The sequence below is a fragment of the Tamandua tetradactyla genome, chromosome 5, assembly GCF_023851605.1.
Source record: "Tamandua tetradactyla isolate mTamTet1 chromosome 5, mTamTet1.pri, whole genome shotgun sequence".
NCBI classification, from domain to species: Eukaryota; Metazoa; Chordata; class Mammalia; order Pilosa; family Myrmecophagidae; genus Tamandua; species Tamandua tetradactyla.
Window position 1 is genome coordinate 76,642,558 of NC_135331.1, and position 14,264 is coordinate 76,656,821.

General features: G+C 41.1%; 1 pseudogene; it reads left to right on the top strand.

The window, feature by feature from the left end:
- Window positions 1–568: 568 nt before the first annotated feature.
- LOC143683130 (pre-mRNA-splicing factor RBM22 pseudogene) lies at window positions 569–1,856 on the top strand (annotated as a pseudogene).
- The last annotated feature ends 12,408 nt before the right edge of the window (window positions 1,857–14,264 follow it).

A 14,264-nucleotide genomic window follows, 5' to 3' on the forward strand; every position in this document is an offset into this window, starting at 1 on the left:
CTGTATTTGTGGAATGTTTCTTTTTCTTTAGAGTTTATAAACTTCTTTGAGCATGGGTAGGAGGGAAGAAGACAGGAGCTGAGCAAGTGGCCCCACCAGCAGCAACACAGCCTGAATCGGGTGTTTTTAAATGTATTTTCTTCAGAAGAGAGTCAGAAGGCAAAACTCAAGCATCAAGCTATTCCATTCATCAAACTATCAAGCATAGGGGCACGGGACAAAAGGCCTGGGAAGGCTGCTAAATCAACTGTGGAATTCCCAGCAAGAGGAATTCCATACTTTCCATCACCAACTGTGCTGGTTTGAATCTGTTATGTACCCCAGAGAAGCCTATGTTCTTTTAATCCAATCTTGAGGGGGATAGACCTATGGTTGGGTGGGACCTTTTGATTAGGTTGTTTCCATGGATATGGGACCCCCACCCATTCAAGATAGGTCTTAATCCTCTTACTAGAGTCCTTTAAGAGAGCTCATGGAGAGAGAGCTGAGACAGAAACATCCCGGGAGAAACAAGCAAGGACCCACAGAAACCAGAGATATTTTGGAGAGAAGGACCAGACATGTTGCCATGTGCCTTCCCATGTGCCAGAGGAACCCCAGATGTCATCAGCCTTTTTTCAGTTCCCACATCTATAACAGGCAGAACTGGGAGGATGTGGACGTCCCCATATTGTTCCAGATGTATCTTGGAGAAAACCTGTAGGTCCGAAAGACCAAAGGAAAGTATAGGAAAGAATACAAAATCTGTGCCAGGCTGGTGTTTTGCTGGTGCTCTGAAGTTAGCACACATTTCAAGAAGGCCAAAATTGCCAAACCTGCAGCAAATTGCAGAATGGCTGCCAGACCTGCCTCTTGGGCCTAGAATATGGCCTGTCCATCCACGTTTACAATGCTGGACTGTTGTTTAAGGATGACATGCCAAAGTGAGATGTCAACAAAGAGTACTACACTCAGAATATGGAGAGAGAGATTTCTAACTCTGGTGGAACACGGCCTCTGGGTATGCTGGAGAAAGACACATCCACCAGTAATGTGATGCTCAAACCGGTCCAGACCACACACTAATAATATCAGAATTGATCCCACATTTTCACCTTCTGGGTGAAAGGACAAGGTAAGAGAGGAAAGGTATGTCCATACAGACACAAGAAGCCTACAGATCCAGATGACCCCCTAGCCTATCAGATTATCAAAAACTAATGTTATGGAATCAATTACCCTGTGGCAGATAAGCTCCTAAAGCAGGCTTCAACAATGCCTCATCTGGGCCCACCAGATCACAAGACAATGACTACACTATATGTTCATGGTCTGGGAGATCCCATTACTGAGGCAGACCTAAGAAATAATTTCTACCACTTTGAAGAAATTCAAAGAATAATTGTTGTACAGAGATAGCAGTGTGCTTTTATTCGGATTGCACAAGGCAAACTGCAGAAGTGACTGCCAAAAAAATCTTTCAATAAGTTAATTATCAGTGGCTGCAGGCTCAAGGTGAAATAGGGAAGATCCCAAGCAGCCAGAGGAAAAGAAAAAGAGAGGGATGGAACCACAACTCTGGAATCAAGCTAGAGCCTGTTTCAGGGCTACCAGGAGCAATTCCTCCTCCCTCCTGCAGCAGCAGAAGCAGCATCTGCCAATGCCAACCTACCCCCAGGTGGTCCTCCAGCCATGGTGAACATTGTCCTGCCACCACCCCCGGTATTGCTCTGCCCCCACCCCCAGGTTTTGGACCACATATGTTCCACCCAATGCAACCACCCACTTCTTTCATGAAGGCTCCAGGACCACTCCACTATCCTTCTCAGAACACTCAGAGGATGGGAACTCATGCTGGGAAACACAGCAGCCCCTAGCACATTATCAACACAATTGGGCTCTATGGAAGGAAGGGTGCCTAAAAATCCCAGCAAATGAATCTTGGAATAAATATATTTTTTCTTCCTTTTTAATTTCCATGTAGCCGAAAGTGTTCTGATGTGGGCAGTCAGAGAACTACAGCCATGCTTTCCTACATGTATTCAAAGGACTGATGGATCTCAAATAAGCTGCCATCAACACATTTGGTTACTATTATAAATTACTAATAAAACCTAATACCTTCTCCCCTTTCCTATATGTGGGACAAGTGACTGGATGAACTGGAATGTCCAACAGAGTTACCACGCCAATTATATATTCATTTTGTATTTTCGTTTTGGGAAAAAAACTTTGGCCATTTTTAGGTCCATTGGGTATTTTCCTTTTTACCATCTTAAAGGAAAAAAGATCACTAATTTTCATGGTAGGGGAACGAGGGTGATTGAACTCTTCTGAAGTCATGCTCTCAGAAACACAAATAAAAACAAGCGCCCAGCACAGCCCTGTTCTTTTTTTTCTCCCCTCTTCTTTTCTTCGTTTCTTACTAAAGGAATCTGGCTGATCATTTTGTTTCTCTACACCAACAAAAAAGACAAAAACAAAAATTACTTTTATTCCTGTCAATCAGATGGAAACACAAATTCCATGGAACTGTATATCATCGAAGGCTGGTGTCTGGAATGAAATTATTTTAAAGAACTCTCTGTGAAATACTTTAACAAATTGAAACCAGAAGTGTTGAGAGGGTTTGAATGGACGCTTCTGACTTACAGCCAAAACTTTGACCTCCAGCCTTCACCTTTGTGTACCTTCAGCATCTAATTTTAATTCCTTGCTCCTGGACATGGGGTTATCTGTTAGTCTTAGAATGTGTGGATACAACTGAATTATAGATGGCAAAAAGAAATGTGAATGAATAAATAAATCTTCAAGTTTAAATAAAAGGGGAATAGTGGAAGGAGTTCTTCATTTAACAGTTCGTAATGATTAAATCTGTTCAACTGGCTGTGCACTTACTATACATAAGCAGGACCCTATGCTTCTGATTTTACAAGCTCAAGCCAGAGTTCATGAAATACATTCATGAGACAAATTATGTAAAGTGCCTGGTACAAAATAGACACTAAATGGTACCTGTAAATTATTATTGCCATCATAATTTTATTGCTATTAATTCTCTTCCTCAAAAAAAGGAATCTTGAAGACTACTTTATATATAGTGATATATATATATATATATTTGCCAAGAATTCATTAAATTTTTTAGGATAAAGGCAGGAAAGGGAAAGAAAAGGGAGCATGTGCCTTCCTTGCCCTAGGCATAAGCATTCCAGGAAACAAGGACTATCAGACACTTCTCACTTTGAACCCTAGATCTTTAGAAGAAAAGGAGACCACTAAATTCGGATTTCCTGTACTACATCCAAGAATATAAGTCTGATGAGAGGAGTCAAACTTCAAAATGGTCATACTCAGGAAAAATAACTAAATAGAATTTCAGAGATCATGTAATTTAAATGCTAATTCATCTTGTATTATTAGGGAGAGAAAAAAATGCGTGAAAAATGATGTGCCTGCACAGCAGTTTGCCCTCTCCTGGTATCATTTAAGTGTACTCTTAGCTAGCTTTATTCATAGTCTGAAATACTAGGTATAGTTCAGCAAACTACGATAAAGTATGAGACAGTGGAGAGGAGTCAAAAAGAGGTGAGATCAAAGTAGTCACTTAAACTGAATCATTTTAAACTTGCTGGGCTTTTCTCCATTCACAAATGCTAGATTGATTTGAAATGGATTTTGCAAGTGCTTCCTCTTTTGCTTGCATTTTGAGTCTTGCCATCTAATTTAGCATATGGTCTGAGAGTTGGACAGTCGTGCTTAGGAATTCAAAAATATTTTAAGCATAAGAAAAACAGAATGGATATGATTTTGATGCAGAACATGTTGCCATGTATTGTTTGTCAAAGTTAAAAAGGACATTAATTTCAAAACCTAAATGAATACAATGAATTAGCATCTGGGTAACATTTATTTCATAAATATTCCAATGAAAATGGGGAAACAGGACAATCCATCAAAGTAAAAAGCAAAACAACTTCGGTTTAGTTGCTAAAAAGCATTTTAAATCATTTATAACTGTGTAAGTTTCTAGATGGGTTTAATTTGAAATGAGGGATTTGATGACAGAGATGTTCAAGGCATTTGACAACAAGAATGTTCTTAAGTTTGTGTGCATGGGTGGTTCAGTGGTAGAATGCTCGACTTCCATGCAGAACACCCTGGTTCGATTCCCAGATAATGCACCTAAATAAAAAGGATGATCTTAAGGCCAAAGTTTTCCAAGCTTTGGGTAATGGGCAGTCTGAAGTATGTTAAGCAGGTAGAAATGGCTGTTAAGTGTGTACTGAAAACCAGAGGAAATGAATTCTCCTTTACAGTGTATGAAAAGCCCTCCAAAATGCTTCCAGGGTATGCCAACATGTCTAGAGATTATTTAGAGAATATAAGCAATAAGGAGCCAGAGGTTTATAAACCGTTTAAGCCACTATATCCCCAGTACCAAGAACAATGTCTGATTGTTACGTACCCAGAAAAGCCATGTTTTCTTAATCCTGATTCAATATTGTAGGGTGGAACCTTTGATTAGATTGTTCCAACCTACTTCAAAGCGTGACTATATTAGTTAGGGTTCTCTAGAGAAACAGAACCAACAGGAAATATTCATAAATATAAAATTTATAAAAGTGTCTCACATAACCATGGGAACGTAAGAGTCCAAAATCTGTAGGGCAGGCTGTGAAGCTGACAATTCCGATGGAGGGTATGGATGAAGTCCACAGGAGAGGCTGACCGGCCAAACCAAGAAGAGGGCCTGTCTCCTCTGAATCCTCCTTAAAAGGTTTCCAGTGATTTGATTAAGCATCACTCATTGCAGCAGACACTCCTCTTGGGTGATAACAAATGGAATCAGCTGTTGATGCAGCCAACATGATCATGATTTAATTCTAGGAAATGTCCTCATAGCAACAGACAGGCCAGTACTTGCCCAACCAGACAACAGGTATGACCACTTGGACAAGTTGACACATGAACCTGACCATGACAGTCCGCCCCTTGTCAGCTTGGCAGCTATACACATCACCTTAAACCATATCTAATTTCTAAATAAAAAACAATAAAACATACATATTTTCTTTCACCTAACAATACTCATCTGTCCTGTATATAACCAGAACCACATTAAACCTCTCCAGAATAGGGTGCAAGTCCTTGGGTAATATTCACTCTTCAACTTGATTTCTTACAACTTAAATAGTATAGCATGAACAAAACAGCATTACAGTCCTCATTTCTGTAACTGATCACATGGTCATAGTACATACTTATCACTACCTTCTTCCACTACCCATTCCATGTTCCCTTTACCCTCAACAAGCACTTCAGCTGGCCATGGTTCTTTGCCTGGTGGGGTGACCCAAACCTTTATTCCTGAAGTTTCAGAGCCATTGGTAGTCCTGCCAGGATTGGGTTGTTGCAGTTTTCTGTTGATTTAAATCACAGGGCATGCTAGTACTAAAAGATGCCCTAGGGAATCTCCTATATTTCAAAAAAACTCTTCTTTACCTCCATTGTGTAGTTGCAGTCCTATTTCCCTCTAATAGTCAGGGTCAATCATCCCAGCCAATAATGTAATCCCCTTCTTGGCTTGTTGATCAAGGGGGCATGAGTAGCCCAAAGTAACCAGGTGGCAGCCTTAGATTTCAGTTCAATGGAATTATTGTTGTTTCCCCCAGTGGAAACACTTCCCCTTTTGGAACTAAAACCTGTAGACCAGCAGAGATTAGGGTCACAGAGACAGGAAGCAAAAATTTTCCTAGTGGATCACTAAGGATAATAGTGAGTGGTGCCACTCCCATTTCCTCTCCTTGGTTCCTGGACCCATGGATCTTGGCTATGGGAGAAACAGCACCATACAGCGGATGCTGATGCAGAGCATACACAGCTTTCTGGAAAACATTACCCAAGCCCTTTAAGGTATTGCCACTTAGTTGGCACCATAATTGAATTTTCAAAAGGCCATTCCACAGTTCTATCAATCCAGCTGCTTCTGGATGATGGGGAACGTGGTGAGACCAGAGAATTTCATAAGCATGTGCCCATTCCTGACTTCAAATTTGCTATGAAGTGTATTCCTTGATCAGAAGCAATGCTGTGTGGAATGCCATGATGATGGAAAAGGCATCCTGTAAGCCCACAGATGGTAGTTTTGGCAGAAGCACTGTGTTGTGATTCTCCTATAGGGAACTGCCAAAGGCTCCAAACAGCATCTCTATTTGCCACTAACACTTCCAGCACCATTGGATCTTCTGGATCAAATGGTCCAAGTGGCAGAGAAGCTTGTACAGCAGCCTGGACCTGTTGCAGAGCCCCTTCTTGTTCAGGATCCCACTCAAAATTAGCAGCTGTCTGGTCACTTGATAAATGGGCCAGAGCAGCACACCCAAATGAGGAATATGTTGTCACCAAAATTCAAAGAGACCAACTAGGCATTGTGCCTCTTTTTTGGTTGTAGGAGGTGCCAGATGCAGCAACTTATCCTTCGCCGACATGCCCCACACCACTGAACACCTAGAAATTTCACTGAGGTGAAAGGTCCTGTATTTTTGTTGGATTTATCTCTCATCCTCTGACATACAAATGCCTTACCAGTAAGTCTAGCGTAGTTGCTACTACTTGCTCACCAGGTCCAATCAACATGATATCATCAATATAATGGACCAATGTGATGTCTTGTGGGAGGGAGAAATGATCAAGATCCCTGCAGACAAGATTATGAAAGGGCTGGAGAGTTGATATACCCCTGAGGTAGGACAGTGAAAGTATATTGCTGACCTTGCCAGCTGAAAGCAAACTGTTTCTGGTGGTCTCTCCTAATAGCTATTGAGAAAAAAAGCATTTGCCAGATCAATAGCTGTATACCAGGGACCAGGGGATGTATTGATTTGCTCAAGTAATGATACCACATCTGGAACAGCAGCTGAAATTGGAATTACCACCTGGCTGAGCTTACAATAATCCACTGTCATCCTCCAAGACCCATCTCTTTTCTGCACAGAGCAAATAGGAGAGTTGAATGGGGATGCGGTGGGAATCACCACCCCTGCATCCTTCAAGTCCTTAAGAGTGGCATTAATCTCTGCAATTCCTCCAGAAATCTGGTATTGCTTCTGATTACTATTTTGCTAGGTAGGGGCATTGCTAGTGGCTTCCATTGTCCTTTCCCACCATAATAGCCCTCACTACACAAGTTAGAGAGCCAATGTGGTGATCCTGCCAGTTGCTCAGTATGTCTATTTCAATTATACATTCTGGAGATAGGGAAATAACTACAGAAGGGGTTCAGGGGCTGGACCCACTGTAGATGGACCTGAGTTAAAATTCCATCAATCACCTGGCCTCCATAAGCCCCCACTCTGACTGGTAGACCGGGTGATGTTGTGGGTCCCCTGCAATTAATGTAACTTCTAAACCAGTGTCTAATAGTCCCTGAAATATCTCATCATTTCCTTTGCCCCAATGCACAGATATCCTGTTAAAAGGCCATCAGTCTCCTTGGGGAAGACTTGGAGGAAGATTAACAGTATAAATCTGTGGCACTGTAAGAGGGCTCTACCCCAAAGGAACTTGCCCTCCCCTTCATTCAAGGGACTCTGGGTCTGTAAATTGTCTCAAGTCTGGAAATTGATTAAGGGGCCATGACCCTGTGTTTTTGTAATTCAAGTTAGAATTAGTTCACTTGACCTGGAACTCTTTTGTGTATACAGTTCAAACAAGAATTTAGTAGACTGCCCATCTATTGTATTTATAGGTACCCCATGATTTGTAGCCAACACCATAAATCTCTACAAGTCAGATTATTTTGACTCCTCCTTTGAGTTTGTCATCTATTTTAATAGCCACGTCCAACCTGTCTTTGGTGATTAACTGCTGCCAACTGGCTTCTGTCAACTCGGGATCGAGTCATCCACATTGTATTTAAGGAGTCCAGCTCAGTGACAGCAGTCCCCACAGTAATATCTGACCTACAGTGAAATGCAACTGTAGAGCTCTTCAGGGATGATGGCGCTAGTCTCACAAATCTATTTCTCACTGTTCTGGTAAAAGGTGCATCCTCCGGACATTCCTGGGGTGTAAGAGCAGGCTTTGCATGATAAATCCACTCCAACATTCCAATCTCGTTAAGCCTCTGGATCCCCTCATCTACATTATACCAGGGTAGTTCTGGCATTTCAACCTCGGGTAATTTTAGCCACCTTTTGATCCATATTTCAACCAACCATCCAAACAAACTGTCAATGCCTTTTGTAACCCCTCATGCTATAACATTGAATGCAGAATCTCTCTGCTTAGTGGCCCCATATCAATAAATTCAGCCTGATCCAGTCTTATATTCCTCCCACCATTATCCCACACCCTTAAAATCCATTGCCACACATATTCTGCTTATTTCTGTCTATATAAATTGGAAAACTCACATAGCTTTGTTGGAGTATAATGTACTTCCTCATGTATGATACTTTGTACCTTACCTTTAGGGGCCTGTTGGGACTTTAGTCTAGTTATAGGTCTGGAAGAAATGAGGTGCAGTGGGGGTGGGTGATGGAAAGAATTAGAAATATCTTCCAAGCCATTTGCTTCAGGGCATTCCTTTGCAGTTTCATCTGGTGAAGCAGGATTAATTATTCTAGGGCTAATTCCTTCAGGTGGAGATTGGGTGGCCAACTCCTCAAGGCAGGCTGAAGATGGGGCGGCTATGTCCTCAGGGCAGGCTAGTACAGGGTTATCTAGAGAAGACTCAGTATGACCTAGGGTTTCAACTTTGCCCCTGACATCACTATCAATCCATATGTCGCCATCCTATTTTTCAGTTTTTCCACTCCTTTCCAATCAATGCCCTCCCTTTAACAGCAGACACCATGCAAAATTGAGATTTCAGTTTATGTAGTAAAGTTTCTACTCTAATAATAAGATTCTGAGTTTGACTTTCAGAGATCTCAAGTCTATACCTACAGGAAATAAGATTATCCTTCAGGAAACTGATAGAAACTTTTGTATATCTGGAGACAGCACTTCAGCTTCTCATTTGAAGCTTTAAGTGCATCCTTCCACTCATTAATATATCTAGTATATCTTTTACTCATTAATTTATCCAGTGTATCTAACAACAACCAGCCAACATCTCTATACCTCCTACTTCTGCAAAACTCCATAAAAGTATGAAAAACATTAACCCCCAGAGCCTGGCTTCATACAAGAGAAGCATTAGAAGAATCCATCAGTGATATTTTGACTATATCTTTTGCCAACTCACTCCATAGATTGGGAGTGTCATTGTGATTATGGGAATCAGAGTCCTTAGTGCCTTTGAGTCCAGTCAGAGTAGAAAACCATTCATAAACATCCATTTTTAAGATTCTGTTTCTTAAGAACCACTCCTGGTACCAAGTTGTATTAGTTAGGGTTCTTCAGAGAAACAGAATCAACAGGAAATATACGTAAATATAAAATTTATAAAAGTAACCATGAGAATGTAGAGTCCAAAATCTGTAGGGCAGGCTGTGAAGCTGAAGATCCTGATGGAGGGTCTGGATGAACTCCATAGGAGAGGCTTACCAGCCGAAGCAGGAAGAAAGCCTGTCTCTTCTTAATCCTCCTTAAAAGGTTTCCAGTGATTAGATTAAGCATCACTCATTGCAGAAGATACTCCCCTTGACTGATTACAAATGGAATCAGCTATGGATTCAGCTGACATGATCATTTAATTCTATGAAATGTCCTCTTAGCAACAGACAGGCCAGCACTTGCCCAACCAGACAAACTGGTACCATCACTTGGCCAAGTTGACACATAACCTGAGCATGACAGTGACACACCCAATTGTGGGTATGACCTTTGAATAGTTGGAGATGTGATTCTGCCCATTCAAGGTGGGTCTTGATTAGTTTACTAGATCGTTTAAAAAGAGAGGCATTTTGGAAGAAGCTCAGATGCTTAGAGGACAGTTGCTTCGGAGATGCAGACATTTGGAGATACTTGGAGTGCCAACAGAGACAGAAGAAGCTGAGAAAGGATGCCTGGAGATGCAGAGCCCAGCAGATATTGCCTGTGCATTCCCATTTGCAGAGCAAGCCAGAACCCAGAGTTGTGTCCCAGAGGTACTAAGCAAAGGCCCATAGATGCTAAGAGAGGAAACACTGGTGTCAGAAGCTCTAAGCAATCAAACTGGGGAAATTGTTTGAAACTAGAAGCCAAAGGACCAGCAGATGCCAGTCACATACCTTCTCATACACAGACATCAGTCTTTTTTGAGTCAAGGTATCTTTCTCTGAATGCCTTAGTTTGGACATTTTTATGTTCTAAAGGCTGTTAACTTGTAACAATAAATTTCCTTTTTAAAAGTCATTCCATTTCTGGTATATTGCATTCTGGCAGCAATCAACAAATTAATACAATACGTATTCAGTAAATATAGCTTAATTAACTGATGAATTTCTATAAGATTCAATATTATGTAATACAGAGTGACAGTAGAAGCATCTAGGATCCTCAAAGACAGAAGGAAGGAAGGGAAGGAAACAGTGAAGAAGGGGGGTGGAAGGAAGACCCATTTCTCTCAGTGAATACAAGAAATAAACTAAGACTGTGCAGTCCATCAAAACACTGACACATAACCCTTATTGACTTATTCAACCCTTCAGGAAATAACTCTACCTGGTCGGTATGGCTATTTGTAGTATTTGAAAGCTCAGAACTAAAATGTTTTGAATTCTAGAGTAAATTGCTACACAATAGGAAAACAAATGGGGCTGTGACATATAAATCTCTTTCAATTGTAACAAATTTACATATGTTTTTCAAATTTTAAATGCATTATGAAAAATACAGTTAAAGTAATTTATCTGGTAGAACTGCTTAATTTAGTTCAGTTTCAGGAAAATGTTGAAACTGAACTAAACGTTTCTGGATCTTTGTACAGGGAACTTCTACTTTCAGCACCATCTGTCTTACATCTCTAATTCCTGCCTATCATACTCTTCTTCTTGTCAGTGAAAACCATCAACAAAGAATGGTACTCTTAAAAATAAGTTTTTATCTCTCACAAGTGAATTATTTATCTCAAAAATAAAACTTTACCTTCAATGCTAATACCCTGGAATCAGCTTCTTCATGCTGAATTTAGATGCCCACACTCGACTATCTTATTTCCAGAGTTGCTGTTTGGTTATCAATCTTTATAAGAATCCATTAAAAGCAAATTTTAGAGAGTAAACCTGTGCAGTTAGAGTAGACTTCTAACTGCAAGGTCTTCAGTATGCATCACTGATCAATTGTCACCTCGCAGTGTAGGCAATCAACTGACCTGGTAGCTGGCTGCACAGTTTACAGATTTCTGAAGGTGCAAAGGTGCACAGCCAAGCCCAACAAACACACTCTGCCCACCTCTTGTTTATACCTTGGCTACCAGAAGCAATGAACTATCACACTGAACCTTTTCTCTGAAGTTCTAGAAGTCATTTTTTCTTAACAATGTGAAGCTTCTATCCATGACAAAGAGCCTCAGCACACTATAACAGGAATCAATTCTGAAATACCCCACATGCAGAAAGAAACCAGGGATGCCAAACAATGCTTACACTTCTGTGCCTCCCCCCAGATTCAGATCTCATATGTAGGCAGAATAGAGGGGTAGGCTCTGGTAATATTTGTCAAGAACCTTAGGAAAGGATCCTACCTCTCCCCCACTGCACCACCACCCCCAAAAACCTTTTCATCCTTTGCCAATAATAAAATTTCTTTGACAGAGGTATAGTAGTTTTCTATGGCAGCCACAGCAAAGTACCACAAACTGGGTGACTCAAACAACAGAAACTCCTTCTTTCACAGCTCTGGAGGGTAGAAGCTCAAAATCAAGGTGTCAGCAGGGTCATACCCCTCTCAAACCTGTAGGGAAGAACCCTTACTTGTTTCTTCTAGTATCTGGTGCTTGCTGACAATCCTCGGCATTCCTTGGCTTGTAGACACATCACTCGAGTCTCTGCCTCTGTGTTCATACGAACTCCTCTCTTGTGTCTCCCTTTCTAGTCTTATGAGGGACCAGACATATTGGATGAGGGACTATCCTAATTCATATGACCTCATCTTAACTTGAATACATCTGCAAAGACACAGTTTCCAAATGGAGTCATGTTCAGAGGAACCAGGGGTTAAGACTTCAGCATACCTTTTGGGGGAGGAGGAACAAAATTCAACCTATAACAAATGCAGAGGGAAAGAGGGGAAAGAAAACCAGCATTTAATTTGTATATTCTGTGGTAGGTGTTTGACACCCTCCTAAATGAATTCTTACAGCAATATGGAGTAAACATTATTGTCCTTGTTTTATAAAAGAGGAAATAAGACTCAGAAATGATCAAAAGCTTTCACAGTTTCACATGCTTGATAGTGTAGAGCCAAATTTGTTCATCCATATTCATCATATTATTCCATCCCATGCTAAAGGGCAAGGTAAGATGATGCATTCACACCAAGGAAGAAAGAACTAATAGACCATTTTTACCTCATATCAGTTCTCAATAGAGAAAGTGGAAATACTACTCAGAAAGTATTAGAGGAAACTAGCCCTCAGGAATGAAGAACAGAAAATATGAAAGGAAACTCAGAGCACTTCAGAGAAGTGTCACTGTAACCCAAATTTTCCCTGTCCATTTCCTTAGCTTTGGGCATAGGTATAAGCAGAAGTGTGTTAAAAGAGTTTATTCTGTTTCCAAGTGGCACTAGAGTGTGAGGGTCAACTTTTAGTGATATCTAAGGACCATAATAAGCTGGATAAATTCTGGGGCCTGTGCAATGTTTTGTGCGCTTCAAAAGCCTGAAAATCTGGGTCTGTTCAGCATGCCTGAGATTGCCCTCCCCCCAAATAAAGGGGTCAGGGTTTGGCAGAGAAGAGAACCCACCCAATCTGGCTATTTAGGTCCTCACAGAGCTGTCCAAGAGCCCTTCCACAATGATGGAAACAGTCAATATGGGTCTTTCCAATATTATAGCCACTAGCCACAGGAGGCTATTGAGAGTTTGAAATGTATCTGGTACAACTGTAGAACTGAATTGTTCATTTTATTTAACTTGAAGTTACTTAAATTGAAATCCCCATAGATGGCCAGTGGCTACCTGACTGCCCACATTCTCTTATGGTCACATGCACTTTCACCTCTTCGGTGCCCCTCCCTGATGAGCTGAGTGCCCAGCTTCACCCCAAGCCTGACCTAGGCAATATTACAAGTGTCAGGGAAGAGAAGGGGTATGGAAAAGGAGGAGAAGCAGAGGCAGTCAATTAACTCTCTGTTTCATTTTCTTTGTTTGAGTCCCTACAATTGTCTATTCAACTCAAGCATGTTTTTTTGAGCACAATCTCAAAGGAAGGAGTGAGACACAGTGTCAGTCTCTACTTCACAGCCTAGTGGTGATAAAGGTGATGCTTCAGCCACATTGGAGCCATGTTGGATGCTTAAGCCACGTGGGCAAGGAAATTGTATAGGCCCACGTGCATATGTGGGGAAGTGTGAGCGAGCAAGGCCTATTTGGAAAGCTGAGAGTGGTTTAGCATGACTGCAATAGGGTGTCAGAAATAAACGTAGAGAGAGTCAGTCTGAGCCAGTTCATGCTGCATCTTTATGTCAAGTTGAGGAATTTAAGAGTTCTCCCAAAACTATTGAAAGGCTTTAGCAAGGAAGCGGCATAACCTGATTTTGCATTTGAAAAAATTTATTTAGTGTGCTGGATTTAAACCCTCCTTGACTCCAGGCACTTGTTAGTGTCCACCCTTGGTGGTTCTGATTTGACTTTAAATACTACATGATGGCAGGTACAGCCGTGATAAAACAAGTTATTCTTCAACTCTCTGAGGTTGGCCATGGGTCAGCAGACAACCTTGTCTTAATATGTTTTAAAAGCCTGCTCTTGGTGAACCTGGGTCAGACATGAATATTTTGTGTTCACTGAATAGCATGCCCTAAGTGCCTAAATAACTCTGAGATAGAAAAAGTTCAGCAGAAGGGGAGGTGCTGAAAGAGTGAACTCTTTCCGGTCACTAGGCTACCATTTAATGACTTATTGCAAATGCACTTACAAATAAATAGCAGGTTGCAAGAGGCATTGGGACAATTAGCCTCCTGAGGATGACTTAAAAAAAAATATATGACAAGCAGATCAGAGCCATTTGCAGGATGACTCTGATGCAATAAGGATTTAAAATAAAAACAGACCAGAAAATGTGTATGCAAATGAGTGTTGTCATCTTGGGAGGCAATTTGCTTATCCCCCAAATCCTTCCAGTTACTTAAACA